We start from the raw sequence: 25634 nt of genomic DNA on the forward strand, positions 1-25634 counted from the left end.
TTTGGACCTGAAATTGTCCTTGCAGATTTTTCTTTCCCCCCTTTCAACTAGCTATCGAAACTTATTTAGAAAACCGCCTACTGGTCGCACTCAAAGATGTTGAATATCGTCTCCATACCCAACAGAAAATTCTTTTGTGCTTCCTTGTCTCTTATATGAAAATTAACAAAGGCGATCCCCTAAAGGCACGCTTTCAAATAAGCACTAGTTCCATAGCATTGCCATCTGAAAGGGTGCCAGAAGTGCATTGATATCCCCATCCTTCCTCTTAAGTGAGCTTTCCTTTGTATGATCCTAACACAAACCCGCTGCAGAGAAATGATTATCAATTAAGCCATTAGTCGCTTCGTTTCATTTCCGCTTCAGTCTGCGAAGATGGAAAACATGAAACAACGAGTCTCTCTTGGCAGTAACGATCCAGATAACGTATAACCCCAAAGAATGTGTCAGCTGACGTCTGAAAAAACTTCAAATCAACAAGTCTTTCTCGGAAAAAACGGTGACGGGGTTAAAACAGTGCAAACAAAATGACATAGGATACTGAAAACATTCGGAGAGGTTTTATTTTAATTGTTTATTACAGTTTTTCCGACTTCAATATTTTCAATTTCTTCGTAAAATTCCCTTACATGTACTTATAAAGAAGTTTTATGTTACATTTTACTTTAATCGTCGTCTGTAGTCTGTAAGTTTTATGTTACATTTTACTTTAATCGTCGACAACATAAAAATTTCAGTTCGTATTTTTGCTTATCGTATATGTTATAAGGTATATCTCCCACTTCCCTAGCGTGCCTTTGTTCTGTAACGGTAGCACGCTGGACCGGTATTCCAGAGGTCCGTGGTTCGATTCCCGGCTAAGGCGGTTGTTAATTTTTCATCTCTCTGGCTTCCAAAAAAATCCTAATGACTCTACAATGTCACTTGCATATTTACTATATAAAAGTTTTAATAACTCTTCTAAAAACTAAGCATGGAATAAAGAGTTGAAATTTATTTGTATGAGTATTTCTAATCCGTGCAAAAGACTAAAAATCAAGAAATATCTTTTCTGTTAAAAAAAGATTCCTGTGGAAAATACTTTACTTTCTGGACTGCTCAAATTCAGTAAATAAAAACAATTTCTATCAAGAATACCCCACCGTAGACTTGCAAATTTCGTCATTTTTATGTTTAACCTGTAACTTTCATCTGCCATTAGCTGTCCTTGTTTATATTTGGATGTTAGTTCCCGAATTAGCAGGATTGAACAAGATCTATTCAGTTCTTCCTTTTTTTTTTCCGCTAGTGACAAAAACGTTTTTTAACAGAACCAAATTGCAACCTTTCTATTTTTTATCTTCTGTCCCAAACATTAGTGAGTAAAAAAAGTTTTTCTTTTCCTAGGATGACGCAGTTTTTTCTCCGCTTACAGCTTATACATGTAGTTTTATGCCGAGCCTTCGCTGTGACTAGACTGATCAGGTAACACTGCTGAGTCGTTCATGTTGCGAAATATGCCCAAGAAAAACATTTCACGGAAATGTTTTTCTTGGGCATATTTAAATATATGCCTTGAGCATAAATAAAAACCATTTCACAGAAATAGTTTTTATTTATATATTGCCTGAATTTTTCGAAAGTTAGCTTAAAAGATTTAGATAAATAAATTAATTAATTAAGAGTGTAAGATGCGTTACCATGAATTTTAAAGTTGAAGATTATAAGCTTGTGCATTATGATGTTTTAAACTACAAGAACTATTAAAATATTCAGCTTGAAGAATTTTATTTTAACTCTTAGAAATTCCCATATCTTTTTATGTGTATTTTAAGTGTATATAATGTTGGTCAATGGAAATTTTCAGATTTAATTTCAAAGCGAGCAATAGCAACACTCTGCGGGGGAGAAAAACATTTTTATCTCCAGAGCGCGGAACTGTGTATCGGAAATTCTAAAGATATGCTCATTTTTACTTCCTTGTACGAAGTAAAAAGGAAGTATTGTAATCACGAAAAGCTTCAGGCAGCATATTTCAACGAAAATATCCACTTTGACCGCTTTCAAATGCAATTTAAAGATGTTTTTGCGTGTTATCTGTACGTAAGGACAGAATAAAAGACTCTTTTCCTCCAAAAAACTAAAAAACTGCTTTAAAATGAATTCTGAAGAAACTTTTTCGTGGCGTCTGTACGAACGTATGTACGTACGTGCGTACGTACGTATCTTGCATAAATCAAAAACGAGTAGCCTCAGAACGTTAAATTTTTGTATATAAGACTACTATAACATGTAGATGTGCACCTCGTATTTTAGTTTCAATCGGCCGCGCCAAACGTATATAAATATATTTATATATATATCCACTCTGTTACCCGGCTCAGTGATCTCAGTTTCTTTACTCTTATATGTTTGTAAATTGTACATTTTTTGCTTTAAAAATGATTGAATTATGTTGTTCTTATCTTCCGGTTAAGGCTTTTATGCCTTTAGTAAATCTGTATGCAATATTTTTAAAATATTTAACAATTTTAAAATAGTTTAAGTGCCGTTAAGCCTAATTTGATGGTGGCCATTGCTCTTGTTTACATTTGAAACAGCTGAGTAGCGGATTTGTTGCCAATCTAGAGAAACTTAGCTTTGCAATAACAAAGATAACGCCTTCATTTATTATTTAAATCATGCTTAATCCTTTCTGGAATTTTTTCGAGGAGATAAGCGTTTAAGATTTACTTTGTAATTTTTAATACAGATATTTTGAGTTTTTATGTATTTTTGCCTTGTCGCGAAGTAAAAACTGAATTAATTGAATGAGAAATACTCAGTCGTCTGTGAAAAACTGTTACTTTTTTGTTTTGTTTGCTTAATTTCTTCTATACATAGTTCTAGCTTTATTATAGTATTTATTATAGAATAGAACATTTGGCAACGATTAGATAATTCTTTAAATGATATAAATTTTGTGCATTCTGAGTTATAATATGAACGAAATACTATAATACTCTTAAGTAAACCTAGCGCTAGAGTGTCGCTATGGTAAACAAAGTGAATTTTAAAGAATGCATTTATTCTATTGTGGTTTATGCGCTGTCGGCGAAGTAGGTTTAATTATATCTAATAAGTTTAAATAAAATGCAAGAAAAAATGCGCATAATTTAATATTCCGTACGAGGAAGTCATGTGGTGTACACATCAGATTTTTTAAAATTATTTTGTCATATTGCTATTGAACTGAATTTTATGGTTTAAGTGCAAAGAACATGATATTTAATAATTAAATGTAACACACAAAACGTTAAAAAAAGTCCCTTTAGACGTAATTTAAAATCTGAAAGCTTTCAGTTTTTTTTTCTTTTAAACCGCTTAGTTTATTATTCAACAACCTTTCTGATTAAATTTTAAATGGCCTTACTGAATGGCAACACGCTTACGTTAATAGATATTTCAGTGTATTCCATATTTGTTTCTGGACGGCGATATAAAGAAACGAGACAGCCGATTGGCATGCCAAGAATGCAAGCAGAAAAAAGACTTTAATGTTGATGTAAATATTTCAAAATCGTGCTTAAAATATTGAAAGCTAAAATGAATGAACAATAGATTTACAGTTATATCACTTCGGATAGGGAAGCTATTACAAAAACATTCTTTCCAACTATATTTGAAAGAATGAAATTAAGGTTTATTGCTAAAATTTAACTTTACGCAATTCTTGTCTGGGTAACGAAATTTTTTTTTTAACTTTAATCGTTCAAGTCAAGCATTGTTTGACTTGAACGATTTAAGTTGACATCATCCAATTTATGCTTAGTGGAATTTCTGCGTTCAGGAAAGTGTCTTCCACTTACTTTTTGATTGTCTTTTGCTTAATTGTGAAAAACATTGATTTCAATTAATATATATATATATAGAGAGAGAGATTGACTATATCATATAGATTGAAATATCATACAGATCGAAATTAATATATATATATATCAATCATATAGATTGAAATTAATTGACCACAGAAATGTCATGAATGCGTTTCTCTGCCATCGGCCTACTGGATTTTAATGACTTTGTTGACTCTCATGTTAAAAAATGATTTTCTTTCCATTTTATTTCTTGTTTTGCTTTAAAATCATATTTGTTTGATTCATACGTATTAATTCAGAAGTCAAACAACAAAAATCAGCGTTATATTTTCAAATTTTCACAAGACTAGTTTCGATGGTGGTTCGGTAAAACCATCGAAACTACTCCTGGGAAAATTTGAAAATATAACGCTGATTTTTGTTGTTTGACATCTGAATTAGTACTCGTTCAGCATGTTATTGTGTCTTAATCATACGTATTATTTAAAGCTGATGTGTTTTACTTACTTATAAGGTATTTCTCCCACTTCCCTACCGTGCCTTCGTGGTGTAGTGGGTCAGCACATTGAGCTGGTATTTCAGAATATAAGGTATTTCTCCCACCTTCTCGGTGAGCCTTCGTGGTGTAGTGGTTCTGCACGCTGGGCCGGTATTCCAGATGTCCGTGGTTCGATTCCCGGCGAAGGCGTTGCTAATTTTTCATCTTGCCTGCTTCCAAAAAATACCTAATGTCTCTACAGTGGCGCCCGAACTAAAAGGGTTGTGGATGACGATTCTCCGCACCCAGGATTTGGTGAGTAGGTTCCCTAAAACTCTAGTCGCCCTTTAAGAAGAGGGGTATATAAGGTATTTCTGCCACTTCCTTAGGGTGCCTTCGTGGTTTAACGGTAGCCCACTGGGCCGGTATTCCAGAGGTCCGTGGTTCGATTCCCGGCGAAGGCGGTTGCATATTTTTCATCTCTTCTGCTTCCAATTGACCTAATGACTCTACAACTTACATTTTGTAAGCTTTTGTGATACTTTGTGATGTCCTAGGAATTGTTTTAGTTAATAATAATAATAAAGATATGCTGGCGCGTGGAAGGTAAAAAGATTCTATTTCCGCCAGCGGCAACACATTGTTTTCATAGACCCGAGTTTGTTAATTAAAATGCAAAGATACATATTTTACATTTTTTGAATGGCAACAGTCGAGCACAGAAAATAAAAGTGTTATAAGGTATTTTTCCCATCCTTCAAGCATGCCTTAGTGGTGTAACAGTAGCATACTCGGCACGTATTAAGGAGGTACGAGGGTGAGTTTCGACGAAGGCATTGCTCTTACTTGAAATAACCTAATGACTCTACAATTGCGCCCAAACTAAAAGATGGTGGATGATGATTCTTTGTCTTCAAGATTTGGCGATTGTGTCCCCTCATCCCCATTCGCCCTATAAAAGGGGGAGTATATAAGGTATTTATTCCCTCTTTCCACCAAGCCTTTGTTGCGTAACAGTGTCACACTCGGCGCGCCTTCGAGTGGTCCAGGTTCAAGTCCTGGCAAGGTCATTGCAGATTTCTTGCTTGGAATAAATGTCTCTACAGTGTTTTAATAATAAAACACTGTAGAGAATAAATGTCTCTACAATGTTTTATTAAAATAGTGCTGCCAATGCTCGCTTTAAAATCGTCGACTTTGTTAATCAAAAATTAATTAAATTTTACGAAATATGAAATAAAAGGTAACAAAACAAATTATAAATTGAGTTCGGGCTTTCAGGTGCTCAAGTGAGAGTGGAGGATTACGTTATTCAAAATGTGATAGCTCGAGGTACCGACATTTATTTCATAATGCTAGGAACATACATACATGCAGATCCTTCATTATTTAATTTCTTTAAAAATAATACAGGGCGATAATATTTGGTGGCAACAGTTTAAAAAACAATACGCCGTTTATACCAAACTGGTGCAAAATCCTTTTGGTCTTGTAGAGATATTATGATTTTTTTTGAAGCAGGAGAGATGAAAAACAAGCAATGCCCTCACCGAAACTCGAACCGTGGACCTCTCGAATACGCGCCGAGTGTGCTGACTATTACACTACGAAGACATGCTAAAGAAGGTGGGAGAAATACCTTATACCTCATTCTACAGATACTAAATGACACAGGGAAGTAGTATTTTCTAGAATGGATGGAACAAGCTAGATCTGGTAACGAAAAGCAGTTAAGTAAACTTCTCAAAAATTACAAATTATTAATCACACTGAACATAATATTTCAGAAAACATCTTAACAAAAGTTATGCCATTTTCGCTCCAAATGTTTTATACATTTCTATGGTACTTAGAATAAATAGCGAAGCATTTAAATTCTACGAAAACCGGATGAATAATTTTCTTTAGTGAAAATTTCCTCATGCAAGATTTTAGACGAATTAATCCAGATGAATAATGTTTCGGCAACGTTTTCCAAGACGTACAAGATATTCTCAGTAATTTATTCAAATGGAATTTCTCTTTTCGGGAGTAGTCAGTTACTTTGAAATTAAATTCAAATCTAATTTCAGTTTCGCTGCCGGCAGAAATTTCTCGGAAATTATTTGAGATTCATATATTTCTCTTCCAGTAACTGGAGCGAACTATTGTATAAACAACAAAAATGTGTTCATTTGTTATCGCATTTACTCAGATGAAATGCATCAAAACATCAATTGTTACTACAATTATTCGAGTTTAAAGATGGTTTCAAAATTTATATGTGATAAAAATACTTTGAAAGAGAAAACATATGCTAATCACTAAACTTTTTCGGATGGAAATTTTTCTTAAGAAAATAAAGAGTTGGGAACTTAAATCAAATATTTATTTTAGTATAATGGACGCTTGCGCAATATTACAGAAACATGACTGAAAACTTAAATTTAGTGCTTATAGTTGTACATTGTGATGGCAGGAGATATATTTAGAAGATAAAAACTTATATCTTAACTTAAAATTAGGCAAAACACCAGCCTTAGATTGGTATAGGTTTTGAATAAACCTATCATTTCATTACGTTATTTTGAAGCAAGAATACATGTAAAATAAACAAAGTCCTTGCCGGGACTGGAACATGGACTGCTCAAATACGCGCCAAATGTGCTACCGTTAAACCACGAAGTCAAGCCGGAAGGAGGGAGAAAATAACTTATATACACCCCCCCTTTTAATCATTTGACTTCGAATTAAAAACAAATTACCCCGTTTTCTAGCCAAGTGAACAAAATATGTCATAAATAAGATAAATTTAGCATTTAGGATTTTTTTGGACAAGTGGTTTTCAAGCCAGAAGGTGGGGCACAAATGTTACATTCGTAGATAATGGTGAGATACATATGTCCCACACGTAGCGATCGTATTACTATAAGCACTTATTCCGAAGACTTCGTTATATGAAAGAGATTTACATAGTATAGTACAGGGCAACTAACAAACTAATCTTTATACCACCGGCCGTTCAATTAAGAACATTCGGGGACTGGCACAAAGCACCAGAAAGAATCACACAAAAGATGACTTTTTGACACACCTGCTGGGCCCGGAGTCCCACATCCCCGAGACACCAAAAATTTTATAAGCTCCCTCTGCTGAATGCTCAACGCTCAGCCGACCCACCGCTAAACACGGACCAGTCAAGACCACCGTCTCAGCTGGACCGAGACCACGGTGGGGTGGGCGATGACAACTTGGAGCGATGACTGGCCGTTGATTGAGGCTACCTGCCAGCACTACACGGGATGCCCATCTCCTTAGGCTTTACATGGAATACCAAGGACAGCAGTGACCAGACTCTCAATGGTCCAGTTTGCTATTTGGCTACCAATACCCTGGTGGAGTGGACTAACACCTCCCGGCCCGTGAAGAGCAAGTATAGACTTACCCCATGGACCATCGAGAACCGCCAAGTTCGTAAATTTTATACCCCCGTGGCCGAGACTGCCCAGGTACAGATCCTAGCCAGTACTAGGCTACGTCGACTCTCGGGGGGGGGTGTAGTAAAGGGTAAAGCATTCTTTGCATAACCCAACATTACACATTTGGGAAATCATATTTGTTCTTTTCTCTATGTTTATGTGTGCACAGAAAGCACAGTAACGTCTGGGTCTTCGAACTATTGGAAGATGATCCCCAACATTCAGGAGATTCTAAGTACTTTTTAACCCAACTGTAATTTTTAAACTTTTAGTGGGACGTTTATGTCCCGTTAGTAGTCAAAAGGTTTAAGAGCGACTGGGGATTAGCGAGAGAATCCAGATGAATAATATTACATTATTCATCTGGATTAATTCAGATCGACTGGGGATTAGCCAAATCCTGGTGGCGACGAATTATTGTCCACCACCTTTTAGCTCTGTAGGGTGATTAGGCTATTTTGAAGGAGTACATGAAAAATGAGCAATGCCCTAGCAAGCAATTTAATTAGAAAGTGAATCTTTCTGAAACCATTGTTTCATTTTCTGGATTAGAGTCCCAACCAGTAGCCAAATGATTAGAACCACTGAATTGCGGCAGTGTGACCTGGGTTCGGTTCTAGATGAAAAAGGCTGGCATGGTTGATTTCCCTCAAGCATAACGTGGATATAAGAGAGTTTACCATAGAACGTTCTCCACGAAGCATCCTCCGCTTGTGTTTTCTGTTCAAACATCTCAAAAAGCGTTATTTACTGGTTTTTATGCGTATATTTAGTAGAGTTATACACAAAAAAAACAACAGTACAGGTTGAGAGTTCCTAATAGGAAAAACGCACCTCTACAAGAACCAGCCCACCAGCGGCTGAGCGGTAAAGACGCTGAACACTGGTAGTTCGGTCTGAGGTTCGAATCCCGCGAACGGGCTGGCTGCATGGGCGTTTTCGTGGTTTTCCCCATGTGTAACGTGTATACGAGCCAGTTTCCCTTAGAAAGTCCTCCACGAAAGACATCCCTCCCTTTAGGCAGATAGCCCTCGTGTGCTTTGCCATAATTAAATACACCAACCTGCAAGAACCAAGAATCAGGTGAGGAGTCATATGATTGAACACTGGTAGTTTTGTCAGGGGGTACGATTCCCGTCGAACGGGCTGGTTGCATGAGCGTTTTCGTGGTTTTCACTATGTGTAACGTCATACGATTCATTTCCCTTAGAAAGTCCTCCACGAAGGTATCCATTTCCTTAGACAGATAGCGCTCGAGTGCTTTGCCATAATCAAATAAACTAAACCAAATCTTTGCAAGGTAATTTTTGCAGTTACCGTAACTTCAAAAATTAAATGATAAAAAGCAGCGATTAATATTCATTCAAATCTTAATCTAATTTTTTTTGTCCGTCATCATTCATGATTAAAGAATGAAATAAATTTTCTTTTAGTTAATTTCGGAAAGTGTGCAATACTTGTAGAATAATCGCTTTATGTTCATATTATTCAAGGAATTACGAAAATTGTTTCATATTTTAGTGTTAATTTAAACCGGCTATCTTCTTAGATTTTATATATATAATAAAACCTCAATGGGATAATAAATACTCTTTATATGAGTCAATGCGTTAATTCTAACCCGTATTCCCCAATAATTTATATGCAGATCAATTCTCAGTTTTATCCGTACATAACTTTTCTTTTGTTTTACTTCCTTGTATGAAATAAAGAAAGTATTGTAATCGCGAAAAATTTCAGATGTCATATTTCTACAAAAATATCTATTTTACTTGCCCTGGAATCCATTTGAACGATGTTTTTGTGTGACATCTGTACGTACGCACAGAATAAAGGACTTCTTTTCCCAAAACGGATTGTAAAATAGATCCATAAGAGATGTTTTTTTTTGTCTGTACATACGCAAAAACGAGTAGTCTCAGGAATTTTATATATGGGACTGCTATAAAATGTAGTTCCGCATATCCCTTTTTAGTTGCAATCCGCCGTACCAAACATATATGCGCATATATATATATATATATTAAGTATTTTTTATGTAGTATTTAAGTATTTTCTAGATATGTAATTATATTTTTAAGTATTTATTTGTTTTTTATAAATTATGAATTCGTTCTTTTTAGTTTCCTATTGGTTTATATAAATTATGTCTAGTTCCTTTTCAGTTTCTTTTTGATTGATATGCATATTCGTGTCGGGGAGGTTTCTGTAGACAAGGGTTTCTAAAATGCATTGGTTTCTAAATTAATTTTTCTGAAAAATTTAATTTTTTTAAAATTTAATTTAAATTTTTTTAAAATTTAATTTAATACTAGACTTTACATTGCTTAGTTCTCAAAATACTTCATTATTGGTATTTTCCTTTTAGACCTTTATTTTAATTGCTAATTTCTCAAGGTACCACTTTATTGGTATTTCTTTTTGGACTGTCTTCACTATGTATTTACTTTTGGTTTTGACTTTTACCCTTGCCTGCATGAATGACGAAACACGAATTGAATGATTGAAAAGTTAGGTTTGGAGGCAACTTCCCCTCGATAAGTCTGTCTCCTGCCTGCTCAACAGTCATTCACTTATGCATTTTTAAAAAAAAAAAATTAGATTAATTTTGATTTTCTAAATTGGTGAATTTATTTTCATGATTTGTTTTTGCACTTGATTTACTTATGCTATCTGAGTTTAAGTGATATTGTAGATTAGTTCGAAAATTAAATCTTTTATATGTTTGCACATTTTAAAATTATTTTAATTTTAAATTTGCTTTTTACGTATATACATGTTTGTTAAAATTTAAATTTCATTCCTTGCAGAAATGGCGCAAAGACATATACTCACTGTGTTACCCGGCTAAGTTTTTTTATTCTTATATATTGGTAAATTGTACACTTTTTGCTTTAAAAGTGATTGAATTATGTAGTTTTTTATGTTCCGGTTAAGTTTTTATGACTTTAGTTAATCTGTATGCAACTGTTATAGAATTATCAACAATTTAAAACTTGTTTAAGTGCTACTAAGCCTAACGAAGCCGCTATTTGTTCACATTTGAAACTCTTTAGTAGAATACTGAATTAAGTAAGTTTTTGCAGTAGCTTCAGTGTCTTTTTGCCGAGTGAGACCAAAAGTAAAATTTCGGTTTTGTGCACGAAAAAATCTGCCTACCTATCCGCTGGCCGAGTTGTTTGTTTTTCCGCAGAAACTCTAATTGTAAAAATTGATTTTTTTAATTGTATTTGGTGTTTCATATTTTTCTGAATTTTGCAAATTTTAATGAGGATACTTAGATCATTTTATGAATTTTTCCTTTGCTTCTAATTGAGAAGTGAATTGATTGCATGAAAAATGTATCTCTAAAACAATTGAGAAAAACCTTTAAATGAAATGCAGCAAAATAATTGAATATTTTAATAGGCCGTACATGGAGGTCATGTGGTGTCCCCATCAGATTGTTTCCCTCCCGTTTTTCTTTCTTTTTTTGTGAAAGGCCTTTCCCTGTTATTTACTAACCAATTCTCGAAAATTCTTTGATCTCTCTTTCGTCTAGTTGTATTATTTGTGTTTTAGTTATATCATATTGAAGAAAATGATAGTTTAAACTCTTCAAATGCTTTTGTTAAAAATGCTTTTGTTTGAAAATGCTTTTATTAAAATGAATCTGAAGCTAAAGTACGTTGTTTTATGAGTTCTTAGTTGAACCTCGGTAGTTAAGGTTCATTTATCTGTGCTTGTTCAGTTGTGCGTAGAGTTTGACGTAGATTTAAGAAAATGTGTGAAACTGCTATACAGATATTGAGAGAAAAATTCTTGAAATTCTTCTGGTCATGCTTTCCATAATATTCGAAAATTTAGCTCTCATCTTTCGATGATTTTTCATTACCGTTTACAACCTTTGTTCACTTGATCTATGCAAAATAGAAGGATTTTCGGGTAAAAATACCTTAATATCATTATTTTAAAGATAGTGCAGCAAACAGAACAGCGGATTAATAACGTGAGAATGTCAACAATTACGGGTATCTGGGTTGTTACAACATATGTTACTCTTCTTTCTCTGAAGAATATAATTTAACACTTCAAGTACCGATCCATCAAAATGATGGATCTCTTTCCATGTTGAAAGAGCTGCAGGTTAGGTTAATCATGTGTAATCCTAGTATTAAAGCCGAAATCGAATACATAATTCTTGGAAATACCTTGTTATTTAGTTAAAGTAAATTGTGTATCAATTATGAAGAAATAGCTACTTGACACAATTATCTTTTAAAAATATCGTTGCGTTTCTTCTTACGTACGAGTTCATGGATTTGGAGTGAATGACGATGACAGCACTTGAAGTCTCAAACCACCATTTATTAGCTTATATTACTCAGGACAACTCGAAAAACACGTTTACAGTCGTTGAAACGGCACGGCAAACACGCTGAAACAATCAGCAGCACAGCTTTCAGGCTATTAGGGTTTAACCCTTTGCGGCGCACTATACGTTAACGTCGGAATTTCAACAAAAAAGGTTGTATGCAGTCTATTTAGTCCTAAAGGAGTATACAGGTAAAATTTTGTAAAAATTGCACTTACCGTTTTAATTCTGTGGGTGTTCCATGAGGTGGAACACTGCGCCGCCAGAGCTTTTAAAAGTACGACTAAGCGAGCATTGCATTGAAGCACGAAAATGAGTAGAAGCGTTTGTATAAGAATGAAAAAACTCTGTATTATGGCTGTATACATGGTTTCCTGGATATACACAATATTCTTGAATATATACGGATAAATGAGATAAACATCTATATACGTAAGTCCTATATACAAAAATATTTACAAATTTTCGGAAAGAGTTAGGCGTCTCCGCGCCATTTATAGAAAATTAATAATAAAAAAATTAACTACGATTAATATTAACAATAAAGAAAAATAAGCCTATAATATATACATACATGAAATTATCTACACAATTATTGAAAATAAACGGGAATGAGACTAAAATGCGACAGCAAAAAATTTGCGCAGGTCTAAGTAAAGATGAGTCAAGCTACTAATAAAATTCCTGCCTAAAAAAAAAAAAAAAAAAAAAAAAATCTGAAATGTTTCAGATTTTAAATTACGTCCAAAGGGGCGTTTTTTAACATTTTGTGTGTTACCTTTCTTTATTAAATATCATGTTCCTCGCACTTAAACCATAAGATCCAGTGCAAGAGCAATATCGCAAAATAGTCTTAAAACGAGCATATCTTTAGAATTTCCGATACAGAGACTCACGCGCTGGAGATAAAAATGTTTTTTCTGCACAACGTTGCCATTGCTCGCTTTCAAATCCTTGAGTTTGTTAATCAAAAATTCGTCAAAGTTTTAAAAAATAGGAAATCGATCATAAAACAAATTTCAAATTTCAAATTTGGTCTTCCACATGCTCATATTCGTTGGAGGATTACGTTATTCAAAATTCGATGACTCTATGTACCGTTGTTTTATCACAATACGAGAAATATACATACATTTATGCAGATTCGTCATTATTTAATTTCTTCATTATAATGCAGGATTCTAACATTTTGTGGCAACAGTTTGAAAAGTGAACCGACATTTATGAGTCCGACGCAAAATGCCAAAACGAAACTAATAGTCCTTCGGGATTCAAATCCCTTTGGACTAAAAAAAAAACTACTCCCAAAAAATTCGAGATGCCAATATTAGGGCTTTCATAACACGAAACACAACTCAACCCTCAATACTGCTTTGTTTGAATTCATTCCCACCCAAAACAACTGAAACAGAAAACGTAAACAATGGATGTTCTCTCCTAAGCACAGATGTTTTGATTCGTAACAGCATGAGATCGCTAAACGCGCAGTGTTCCCGCTAATGGAACACCCGGTTTTATTCAATGATTCTGCGTATGGTTTTTGTATGAAAGATTAAAAAAAAATATAGAACAAATAATTTGGAGTACAGCCAGCAAAATTATGCCTAATTTTTTTTTCCAAATAAAATTTTTTATATCATTAAAAAAATGGAGAAAATTATTTGAAAAAAAAGTGGATTTTAATAACACATAATAAATGAAAATTCTGTGTCTCCTTCTGATATTCTGCTATCTACTGTTTAAAAAGAAAAGTTCAAGGTATATTATAAAGGCATTTTTATTTATTTACGGTTGAATTTAAAGGTTTCGGAAGCGATTCAATTTGGGTGTTCCATGTAGTGGAACACTGAGCCGCAAAGGGTTAACAGTGATGACAGCTTCACGGCAAAGCACCACAGCAAAGCTCCCGACTCTTCAGTCGTTCTCAGAACTCTGCGTACTCTCGACTCGAGACTCTCCACGCTACAGCTCACGAGGCACTAGATGATATACTCGATAGCTTCAACACTGTGCACTCTCGATGCACCAACTCGTGATACAACCGACGCCCAACTCGATGGCTGACTGACTTACTAGACACTCACTCGATCCACTGACGGGACGCATATTTCACAAGTGCACATCTGTGTAGCCACCGAGGGAGTGGTTTCTTAGGATGGACCAATGAGCATCCAGTAATATTTCTATCATGTCACATCACCTTTCGAAGGCTTTAAGATTTAAGTAAGATGGTTGAAATTTTTTTTGCCACGCAATTTTCTGTACAAATTTCTGTACATCGTCTATTTGTTCTGAAAATTTTCATTGTGAAGTTAGATCAAATATAAGCAATTATGAAGATTTCACTAACTGGATGAAAGAATTTGAAATAAATACAAACACATGTTAGATACCCCGCAAAAAAATTCATGAGAAATATTACCTAATAGTGATAAATAAGACGAAAGAAATATGGGATAAACATCTGAGCCCAAATGATATCTTTACATAAAACTATGCATATGAGATAAATATTTCAACAGTTATATATGTAAATAGAAATCAGAACTTTTTATTGCAGTCTATATGAAAAAGATGTTCTACAATAATAGCCAATGCAGAATTTTATTCAAAGTGAACTTCACTAATTTGCGTTTAGTGTGTTAAATTTCATATTTAATAACTGCTCACTCTTAAATATACTGTCTACACAAGAAATACTCATAAAACAGAATGAATTAAAACAACGAATATATTCAATTTATTCACATATAACTTTTAATGTTAACAATGAATATCATCAATAAGTATTCTAATAATCAGACAATAAGTATTCTGAATCTTACACTTTCAAAATCAAAAGAATACAAGCACTGAAAGAAGAAAACACTAGATTCATTGTAACACTTCCAGTCCTTCTTAGCTCAATAAAAAATAGTAATAAAGAAAACTATACACATGAATTCTCTTAATCCACATTTGTTAGTAAATGCATAATATTCGAGGCTAATTGTAGCTCGAAATGTCAGCGATTAATTAAACTCATAAAACGAAAGCACTTCCAGATTTTCTACTTTTATGCCATACATTTATAACTGCGAAACAAATGTCAATAAAAACGTAAACGACATACGCTCACATGCACGAAGATTTAGCGTCACAAGAACAAAGAAGTTCATTGGTTCATTTTCGAAACCCCTCCTTCAGTAGCTACGTTGATGTGCACTTGTGAAATATGCTGACGGGACACGCTGACTCTTAACTATCAAATGACTCTCCGCGTACCAGCAGGGTTTGCATAGCTTTTGGTTTGCGTTCGAGAACCTTCTGGACCAAACCAGTAAGAATTCGTTCCAGAAAGTTCTCCATCCGTCTATGGCATATCGGCAATTGTCGCCAAATGTAGCCAAATTGGCGATTTCTCTCAAAATATTGCAACCTTGCCTGCCCTTGCCATTTTCTGGCAACCCTAAAACCACCTTGCGGGGAAGCTGTCTTACCGCATCTAGATATTTCGTAACATTATGAAATTCATTTATACGAATATAAACCTGAACCTAAGCAGTTGTCTTATTCAATCTACTGCAACTGTTTCGGAAGCTTTAAAGGGTGAATCGTTTTTAAAAATATGAATCTCACTTGTCAGAATATAATCTGAGCTTCTTAATAAATTGCCTTATTCAATCTATTGCAACTGTTTTGGAAGTTTATACCTAGCTTTAAAAATACAACGTGGATTATTGATTTTTCCGTTTTTGCGTGTTTATGTTACTGCTTAGAGTTGGTACTCGTATTTAAACCCAATAGCCGCATCAAGAAATTTAGTTTTAAAAATAACATCGACGAGATATCCATTTTTTCGCATGTTCCTCACCGTGCAACCGAACATTGTAGGTTTTGAAAAATCATGTTAACATACAAGCACCTGGGAATGCATTATTTCATGACATATGTTTGTTTCAATTTGGTTATTGGTTTGCTTTTGCGTATACGACTTTCGAGATGTTCAGGAATGGTCGGAAGAAAGAAGATCAAGATTCATCCGAGGCCAGAGAATGTCACATCCATGAGAAACCAATTGAGCATAACCACGAATTTGGACATATTTCACCATGTGATACCATTTTAGTGCATTTATGACCTTTTGTCAGAACCTTTAAATTCTCGAAATTCTGTCTAACGTGTAATGGCTTGAACTTTTTGTTTTTTTTTTTCCGATGAGAGCATGGCAGACCAGTTTACCTCATATTTATCGTGGAAACAATTTATTCGAATTGCTGACGCAGGATATAATTAAACTAGCAAGCTGGAGCCAATGCAAAATTTATAAGTTCTCTAAATTCCAGAAATAATAAACAACGGGACAATAACATATCGTTTAATTAAACTTAAAACAAAAAAAGAAAAAAATCTGAAAACTTTTAGATTTTACATTACAGCCAAGGGAGCGTTTCTTTAACATTCCGTGTGCTAGCTTTATTTATTAAATATTATATTCTTTGCACTTAAACCATAAAATACAATTCAACAGCAATATCGCATGAGCATATGTTTAGAATTTCCGATGCACTGTCTTGCGCGCTGGAGATAAAAATGTTGTAAAAAATGCAGTTTACAAATTTCACTATTTTCTAGTTTAAAATTATTTAACATAAAGATGATGTAGGTGACAGAAAAATAAGTCAGTAAATGTTTTATTCTTGAAAGTATGCAATTTGTATTGAAACCTTGACATCGAATAAACCCTTTGTCGCACAGTGTGTCCGGTCTGGACACACCTAAAAATTTCCTTCTGTACGCACAGAAAAATTGAATGAAAAATGATTTATACGTTACTCTAAAACTGATGGTAGCTCAACACAAACCAGTCCATATATTTTAGCATATTTAGTTTTTTAAGACCCTCATTTTTCAAAGAAATCTTCCAGATTTTTTTGGGCTACAAAAGGAATTTTTTGAAAATAAATTTCTATATTATTCTTTGGTTGTATGCTAATTCCTTATTGTATATTAGTTTTAAATGTTTACCTTGAAATCTTGCTTAAAATCAAATGGCGTACCCTAGGTGTGCCCAGACCGGGCTCACCGATTATCTAGGACAATAGTCTGTATTCTTTGTTTCTCCGCATCTCATCGGTCAGTTCATTGACAGCAATGCTCGTTTCAGCACTCTTTTCGAAGCTCTACCCACAGAATTAAAAGATAAGTGCTATCTTCACAAAATTTTACTTGTATACTCCTCTAGGCCTAGTTAGACTGCCTACCTTTTTTTTTATCAAAATTTTAACTTTAAAAGGTAGCGTTCCGGAAAGGGTTAAATAAAATAAACGTGTATACCAATTACGTACATGTTAAAAATCTGAAATTTTCCCCTTCTGGGAGACATTTAGAAAACCACTTAGGCCTTTCCTGAGAAAACATACGTCTTAAACATTTCCTACATGAATTCTGGCACTGTAGATGAATTTCTCCAGACGCAGTTTCCATTATTCGTAGCATTCACAGCCAAATCTCCTACATCCGGGCAATCAGTCTTGATCAGGTTACGTCCTTTCCTCATCATCTAGCATCACGTGGTTTCTGACTATTCCTGAAATCCGGCAGAAGCTACTAAGACTAGCATGACGCAGTCAGAGCAATCTAAAAATTGCTCAGTAACTGGGTAATTATAGTCCTTTAGAGAGTGCGGAAATTTTTATATCATCTGAGCTGTTAATGCTAGCAGCAGTGTATACAGTTTCTGCAGAATGTTTCCATACGGCCAGAATTTGAGTGGGAAAGACAAATATCGAAGTTTTTTTTAGAAGCAGCTGGTATCTAAATTATTTGGAGATGTTGAAATTTGGACTTTTCCAAATGAATTAAATACAGTGGTGGCCAAAATTGTGGATACTTGGACACTTTTGGAAATTTTTATGTTTTTGAACTTTGTATGCTTATAGAAAACGTTACGTTTCACAAAATGCAAACTTGTATATATCATTTTAAACAAAATTTATTGCTGAATTCAATACAAAACACAAAATTCAATTATTTGCAATACAAAATTTAAATGATATAGTTATCGATATACATTAGATAGTGATGATTGCAGTGAGTTATCAGTACTTAGTAGGGTACCCTTTATTTTTTATTACAGCTTCACATTGACGTTTCATTGAGCTGACAAGAGTTTTAAGCTCTTCTTTCGTTATTACATGATGCCAGGAAACAATTATAGCCTCAAATAGTTCCCTTTTATTTGATGGGCGCCTCATTCGGACAAGAGTTTTCAAACGGTGCCACAAATTTTCAATAGGATCGAGGTCAGGACTGTTTCCTGGTCATGACAACAATTTAATGCTCTTTGTACGAAACCACTCTTTCGATATTTTGGCCATGTGGCAAGGAGCAGAATCCTGCTGAAAAATAAACGAAGCATTGTTGGGAAAGAGATCTCTGTTGGATCTAGAATAGTGTTTGGTTCTAGAATAGTGTCTATGTATTTTCTGGCATTCAGTGTCCCATCGATGACACGAAGGCGACCAATACCATCTGCTGACATGCATGACCAAATCATAACACTAAGTGGGTTCTTCACAGTTGCTTGAATGCAGTCAGGATGCAGCTCTTCTCCTATTCTACGTCTTACATATTTTCGCCCATCACTACCGAATAACGATATCTTTAGTTTCATCACTCCGTATAACTTGTGACCACTGATCATCTGTCCAATTAATGTGTTCCTTTGCCCACTGTAGTCTTTATTTTTCGTTGCTGAAAATTAAGATAAGGCTTTTTTCTTGGAATTCTACGTGTCAGTCCAACATCTATTAATCTTCTCCTGATTGTTCTTGAACTGACAGAAATACCAGCATCATTCAGATCACTTCTGATGGCCGATGATGACATTTTTCTATCTTGGAGACATAGTCTTTTTATTCTTCTGCCATCAATAGATGTGGTGCACCTTTTTCGGCCTTTTCCTTCTTTGTTTTTTATTGAATTTATCTCCTGATATCATAAACAAAACTTTCGGACTCCAGATGTAGTCACTGAACCACCCACTTGTCTTGCAATTTCAGCATAGGAAAGAAAACTTTCTCGTAACACAATAATATTACATCTGTTTGTAGGTGTCCAATCTACTCTTTTATTTGATGTCATTGCTTGTTGACTAAATATTTAAAATTTTTACCAAGCTTCCTACTTGTAATTGCAGTGTATAAGAAACAGGTCCTTCTTCTACAGAACAAACAAAATAATGAATTGTTTCAAGTGTAAACATGATGTCAGCTTCTACTGGCACTTACTAACATTTCATTGGTTCTCAGAACAAGAACAGTGATTGGCCAGGAAAGCTAGACATTACAAACCACTTCATAACTGTGTTTTTTATTTATATTAAAGTACATATAACTTTTTTTTATATTGCGAATAATTGAATTTTGTGTTTTGTATTGAATTCAGTAATAAATTCTCTTTAAAATGATATATACAAGTTTGCATTTTGCGAAACGTAACATTTTCTATAACCATACAAAGTTCAAAAACATAAAAATTTCCAAAAGTGTCCACAATTTTGGCCACCACTGTATAGTTTTTTTTTTTTTTTTTTATTTTATTTTATGTATTATACCAATCTGCATAGTTTACAAAATTGTAATAGTTTTGATTTCTTAAGGTGACATACGTATTGTACTTACAAGAACAAAAAGGGCGTTAGTCCCACATTACTCTCGAAACGACATTTCGCATTAAATTACGATAAGGCGTATCACTTTCGAAATTGTTGTCATCAAATATTAGCATCCTGTATTATATTTAAAGAAATTAATTAATAAGGAATCCGCATGAATGTATGCATGTTTCTTGTACTGTGAAAAAACAACGGCACCCAGAACCAAATTTGACGGCCCCTAGAACCATCAAATTTGGAATAACTCAGTCCTCCACCCGAACATGGCCCCTTGAAGTCCGAATTTCGAATTTGTTTCATTATCTATTTCATATATTGTAAAACTTTAAACGGATTTTTGATTGTGAAACTCAATGATTTCAAACTGAACTGTGGCAACACTACGCGGAAAGAAACATTTTTATCTACAGCGTAGGAAACTGTTATCCGAGAGTCTAAAGATATATTGTTTTTAAATACTTTGCGATTTAGCCGTTGAATCGAATTTTATTTGGCGTAAACGCCAAGAACGTGATATTTAATAGCACACAAAACGTTAATAGATAAAGTAAACACACAAAACGTTAATAGATAAAGTAAACACACAAAACGTTAATAGAAAAAGTAAACACACAAAACGTTAATAGATAAAGTAAACACACAAAACGTTAATAGATAAAGTAAACACACAAAACGTTAATAGATAAAGTAAACTCACAAAACGTTAATAGATAAAGTAAACACACGAAACGTTAATAGATAAAGTAAACACACAAAACGTTAATAATAAAAAGAGAAATAAAGAGTCTTGCAAAGCTATTTTTAGTAAGAAAACTGAACATTGGTATAATGAACTGAGAAAAGACAAAATTCTATGCCAACACTTAACGCTGCATCGGAAATTCTAAACATATAATGCTATGCTGTTTTTAAAATTTTCGTAATTTTGATGTTGAATTGTATATGGAGTAAGTGCAAAGAAAATGGTACTTAGTAATAAAGCTAAAAAGACAAAAATGTGTTAGCAGGAGCAAGTGTAGGAGCAGACTGGTAAATTGTGAGTTCAGCGAAAGGGTAAAAAACATTTTGGGCGACTGTAAAGATTTAAAGTCTTTCACGTCTTTTTTAAAATGGATGATTAGTGAATCAATATTTTACGCCATCGCCGAAAACTTAGTTTTTAAATGTCCAGTGTCGTAAAATAAAGCCTCCAAACGAGGGAAAAATTAATAATCAAAAATAGTTTTGAACAAATGGCTAAATAAGCGAACTGGTAACAGTCCAACCCGAATTTGAATTCCTGGCACTTGGATGTGCAGACTGCATATGACTATGGAGGTTTCTTTATGTGTTATGTAAATCAAAGTTGCTTAAAATGTCTTTTATGAAGGCATTTCTTTTCTTTTTAAGAATAGCGTTTTTCTTGACTTGGTGTAATGAACTATACTATAATTCATTTTCTGTAATCAAACGGCTGGAATTTTAAGTCAGTTAAAGTTGGAATTTATAATTAAAACTAATCACAACAAACTACTTGTGAACAAAATCGTTTATTATACTATTATTTTGTTAATTTTGCCTATGTTTTAAAGTACCACTGCACACGGAATGATTGGTCCCCCAGCGCCAGAGCGGTAAAGTCGCTGAACACTGGTAGCTCGGTCCGAGGGTCCAATTCTACGAACGGGCCGGCTGCACGGGGTTTCTCCCATGTGTAACGTGTATACGAGTCAATTTTCCATAGAAAACCCTCCACGAAGGCATTCCTTGTACTACAAAGATAGCCCTCGAGTGCTTTACCAAAATCAAATCAACCAAACCTTTTGTAGATTTCAATTTTTAAAATATTATTACTCTTGTATTTTCTAACCGTATATCTTTCATGGGATAATCTTTAGAATATCGTAACAGGTAGTTTGGCGACATTTTGGTAAGGCGATAAAGGTTACTAGCTAGGACTTTAGCAATAATCTGATAAGTACACAGTTCGAATCACAGATTTTCGTTTTGTTTCGGAGAAATGAGAGATCATGAGACATGTAATGTGACATTTTCCGGAAAATTCCGATCGTGATTTTAGCTAATAAGCACTTAGAAACAATTTCGCTGCTAAAGTGCAGAATCGCCAACTTATTTGTTTGGCGCTTTTTACAAAAGTAAGAAGAATTGGATTTTTATCAATTTTCTTTGACTTTTTTAAGTGAATATAGGTCGATGTGTACATGGATAAAGTCAAGAGTGTGCGCAATGCCAATTTTGTGCAATTCTGGGATGTTTTTTTAAGTGAAAATAGGTCGACGTGTACATGGATACCGTGTATGTGCAATTCTTAAAAACGCGGCAAGCAGTTTGCGATTCTGCACTTTCTCCCAATTTCGCACCTAATCTTCGTCATGATTAAGCATTTTTGTTCCATAAAAGTTCTAGTATAAGCGTAATTCGGCTAGTAGATTGTTAGAAAAATTATTGAGTTAAAAAAAAAAAAAACTTCGTGAAAAAAAAATGGCGTCCAAAACAAAACTAGCAGGTTGCTGTAGCAGGGTTCGTCGCCAAATTTTCGCAAAAAATCGCCAAGTTACCATAATGTAAGGATTCACCCTTTCATGAATTTAAATTCATCTATTCAAGATAAAGAGTATCAAAACGTAAGATCATAACCATAAATGCATAAATATTTTTGAGATTCTGGAGGCTTTTATCTCCCAACCCATCATGGTACAAAGAAATAACAAAAACTCTGCTGTGCTTTGTGGACATGCAATATTTGCAAGCGACAGTTGTGGAGATACTGAGCTTCCTCAAGAGGACACAAACCATCATAGAATGAAGTAAACGTCAAGATAAAATTTCTCCTTCCTTGAACAAACACTGCCCCTATCGTGCACTTGTTTCAATCCTAAATTTTCTCCATCTCCAGGAAGCAAGACTTACTGCGGGCATAAAAATGTTGCTGTGTCATAAACTGCGGAAATATATGGTAGAGGGGAAAATCGATAATTCAACTTTGTGCCATACACATGCGAGGAACAGCTCTTGGGGGATACATGAATCACGCACATTTGCTGCGAAGGCTAACGAGAAGTCTATAGAACTTCAACAAATAATCAAAGCTTTGAAAGATGAATGTTTTACGGCCTGTCTTTATTACGCTTAATAGATCTCATAAATATAATTGAGCTTTCTGGTCGCTTATTCTCTTTGCAATGTTCTTTGATGTAAGACCATCACTTTGAAATGCTGTACCTTTTATCTTTTCATATTAGCTGTGAAAAGGCTAATGCTTCAGGCTTAAACATAACTACGTGATATTTATGACACCATTATTTGCAATGAATAGAAATAAAGTGTCTTTGAGCACGGATACTGAATCATAGCACGTGACCAGTTGAGTGTTCCTCTGGTTAATTTATTTTAAGGAGTAAAGAAAAAAAAATGGCTACGTAAAAGTAAGACGACTTTTATGGGAGAAGATGAAAAATGAACCAACATTACCATCTGCATGAAATTAAATTAACTGCCGTATTCGTTAAGGTGAGATGCGGTAAATTATATTCTTTGTATACTTGAAGTCCCCTCAGGCACTTTTTCCCTAAATAAAATATTTAAAAAAAATCTGAAAGCTTTCAGATTTTAAATTACGTCCAAAGGGGCGTTTTTTACATTCTGTGTGTTACCTATATTCATTAAGTATCATGTACTTTGCACTTAAACCATAAAATTCAGTTCAGTAGCGGTAAAGTCGCTGAGCACTGGTAGTTCGGTACGAGGTTCGAATCCCGCGAACGGGCTGGCTGCATAAGCGTTTTCGTGGTTTTCCCCACGTGTAACGTGTATACGAACCAGTTTCCCTTAAAAAGTCCTCCACGAAGGCATCCCTTCCCTTAGGCAGATAGTCCTAGTATGCTTTGCCGTAATTAAATAAACCAAACCAAACCAATCGTTTCAATAGCAATGTCACAAAATAATTTTAAAATGAGCGTATCTTTAGAATTTCCAATACACAGTCTCACGCGCTGGAGATAAAAATGTTTTTCACTTTTTCGCACAGTGTTGCCATTACTCTCTTTGAAATCGTTAAGTTTGTTTATCAAAAATTCGTTGAAGTGTTACAGAATACGAAAAAGGTAATAAAACTAATTTCAAATTCAAATTAGGGCTCCCATATTATACGAAAGATTACTTTATTCAACATTCGATGGTTGTAGGCACCGTTGTTTTATGCGAGAAACATACATATATATATGTAGATTCTTCATTATTTAACTTCTTGACATATAATACAAAGCGATAATATTTGGTGGCAACAATTTGAAAAGTGAAACAACGCTTGTAGTGAATCAACGCAAAATGCCAAAACGAAATTAATAGTCCTTCAGTACAAGTTGCCTCTTTGGACTAATAAATTTTAAAATAGTATGAATTTTCCGTCTATTGGAGGCTTCTGTTATAATTTGTATGGAGGTTACTGAACGCCTTTCATGCTTTATCAAAACTGTTTCAACCTTGAAGTCAGATTCAATCTTGCATCAAGAAATGCAGTTTTAAAATTTATACATGCAAATAAGTACATATATAAAGAATAAGCCCCGTCATTCCCGATAGTTTGCACGAAACCAAACTGTGTCTTGTTTGAATACAAATAGCTCTGCAGGCTTTGATAGGAAGCGCAAAAGGCTGTAGAAACTCTAGTATAAAAATGTGATTTGGACAATTCAGAAATTCCTTAAATTTTGTACTTTGACCTATTAAATTATAAACATTTTTTCTGCACTTCATTTAAAGTTCTTTCTTCGAATAAGTTTATTAAGTCATAAGTTATTATTTATTAAAGTTAACTAAGTTAATAAGAATAAGTTAGATTTCTTAATCTAACTTAATTGACCAATCTCTCGAATAAGTTTATTAAGTCACTCGAATAAGTTTATTAAGTCATAAGTTATTATTTATTAAAATTAAAAGTTAACTAAGTTAATAAGTTATACTTCTTAATCTAACTTAATTGACCAATCTCTCGAATAAGTTAAGTCATAAGTTATTATTTAATAAAATTAAAAGTTAACTAAGTTAATAAGAGTAAGTTATGCTTCTTAATCTAACTTAATTGACCAGTCCCTCAAAACAAGTTGAAAATGTCATCAAAAATTTAAAGTTTAGAAATTAAATATGGCGGTCAATTTTTGTCATACAGGAGTAAAATTTCTTATAATTTTATTTTTGCATAACGGTTATAAAACTTTCCCAAATATAAGTGTAGGAACCGGAAGATCGCATTAAAAATTAGACTTCGTTATATGTAAAAAATTAATTTATTTGAATTTGATATTGCCGAAACATGAATATTTTCAAAATTTAAAACCCTTCCTACTTGGAAGTTTGATTACGAACAACCCTTCCTACTTTGAAGTTTATGATTTCGAAAATAAAGGCCAGATAAGTGTATTTAAGCCGGATAATATATGAATATCAATATATAACGGATAATATATAACGGTGAAATTGCTGCGATTCGCACAGCTCTGTACCAGTTCATGCCACATCGAAAAATTCTCAAGACCTGTTATACTCAGTGATTCCCTAGCTGCTCTGTTGGCTATCGTTTCAGATAAAAATCCCATATCACAGGACATATTGGATTGTCGACTTTATCTACAAGACCTGGCTTCACTTGAGAAAACTGTTGTTTTCCGGTGAGTTTCTGCCCACTGTGGGATTCCAGGTAACAAGAAAGCCGACTTCTTGGCAAAAAAGGGTGCTTTAATCGTGCAGAATATTTCTCGTCCTTTGCTTTTTCATACTATTAGGGACCTTATTAAAAGATCTATCAAAGCCCGTGCTCAGGAAGATTTCTATGATCGTGTTTTTCATAAGTCTT

General features: G+C 34.1%; 1 protein-coding gene across 3 annotated transcripts in view; it reads left to right on the forward strand.

The window, feature by feature from the left end:
- LOC118200168 (beta-1,4-N-acetylgalactosaminyltransferase bre-4-like) overlaps positions 1 to 25634 on the forward strand; it is a 594620-nt gene that overhangs the window by 245396 nt on the left and 323590 nt on the right. The gene's annotated exons all lie outside the window — the stretch shown is intronic.

The sequence above is a fragment of the Stegodyphus dumicola genome, chromosome 11 (assembly GCF_044657685.1).
Source record: "Stegodyphus dumicola isolate Sdum_Otavi_A_Nest chromosome 11, ASM4465768v1".
Taxonomy (NCBI): Eukaryota; Metazoa; Arthropoda; class Arachnida; order Araneae; family Eresidae; genus Stegodyphus; species Stegodyphus dumicola.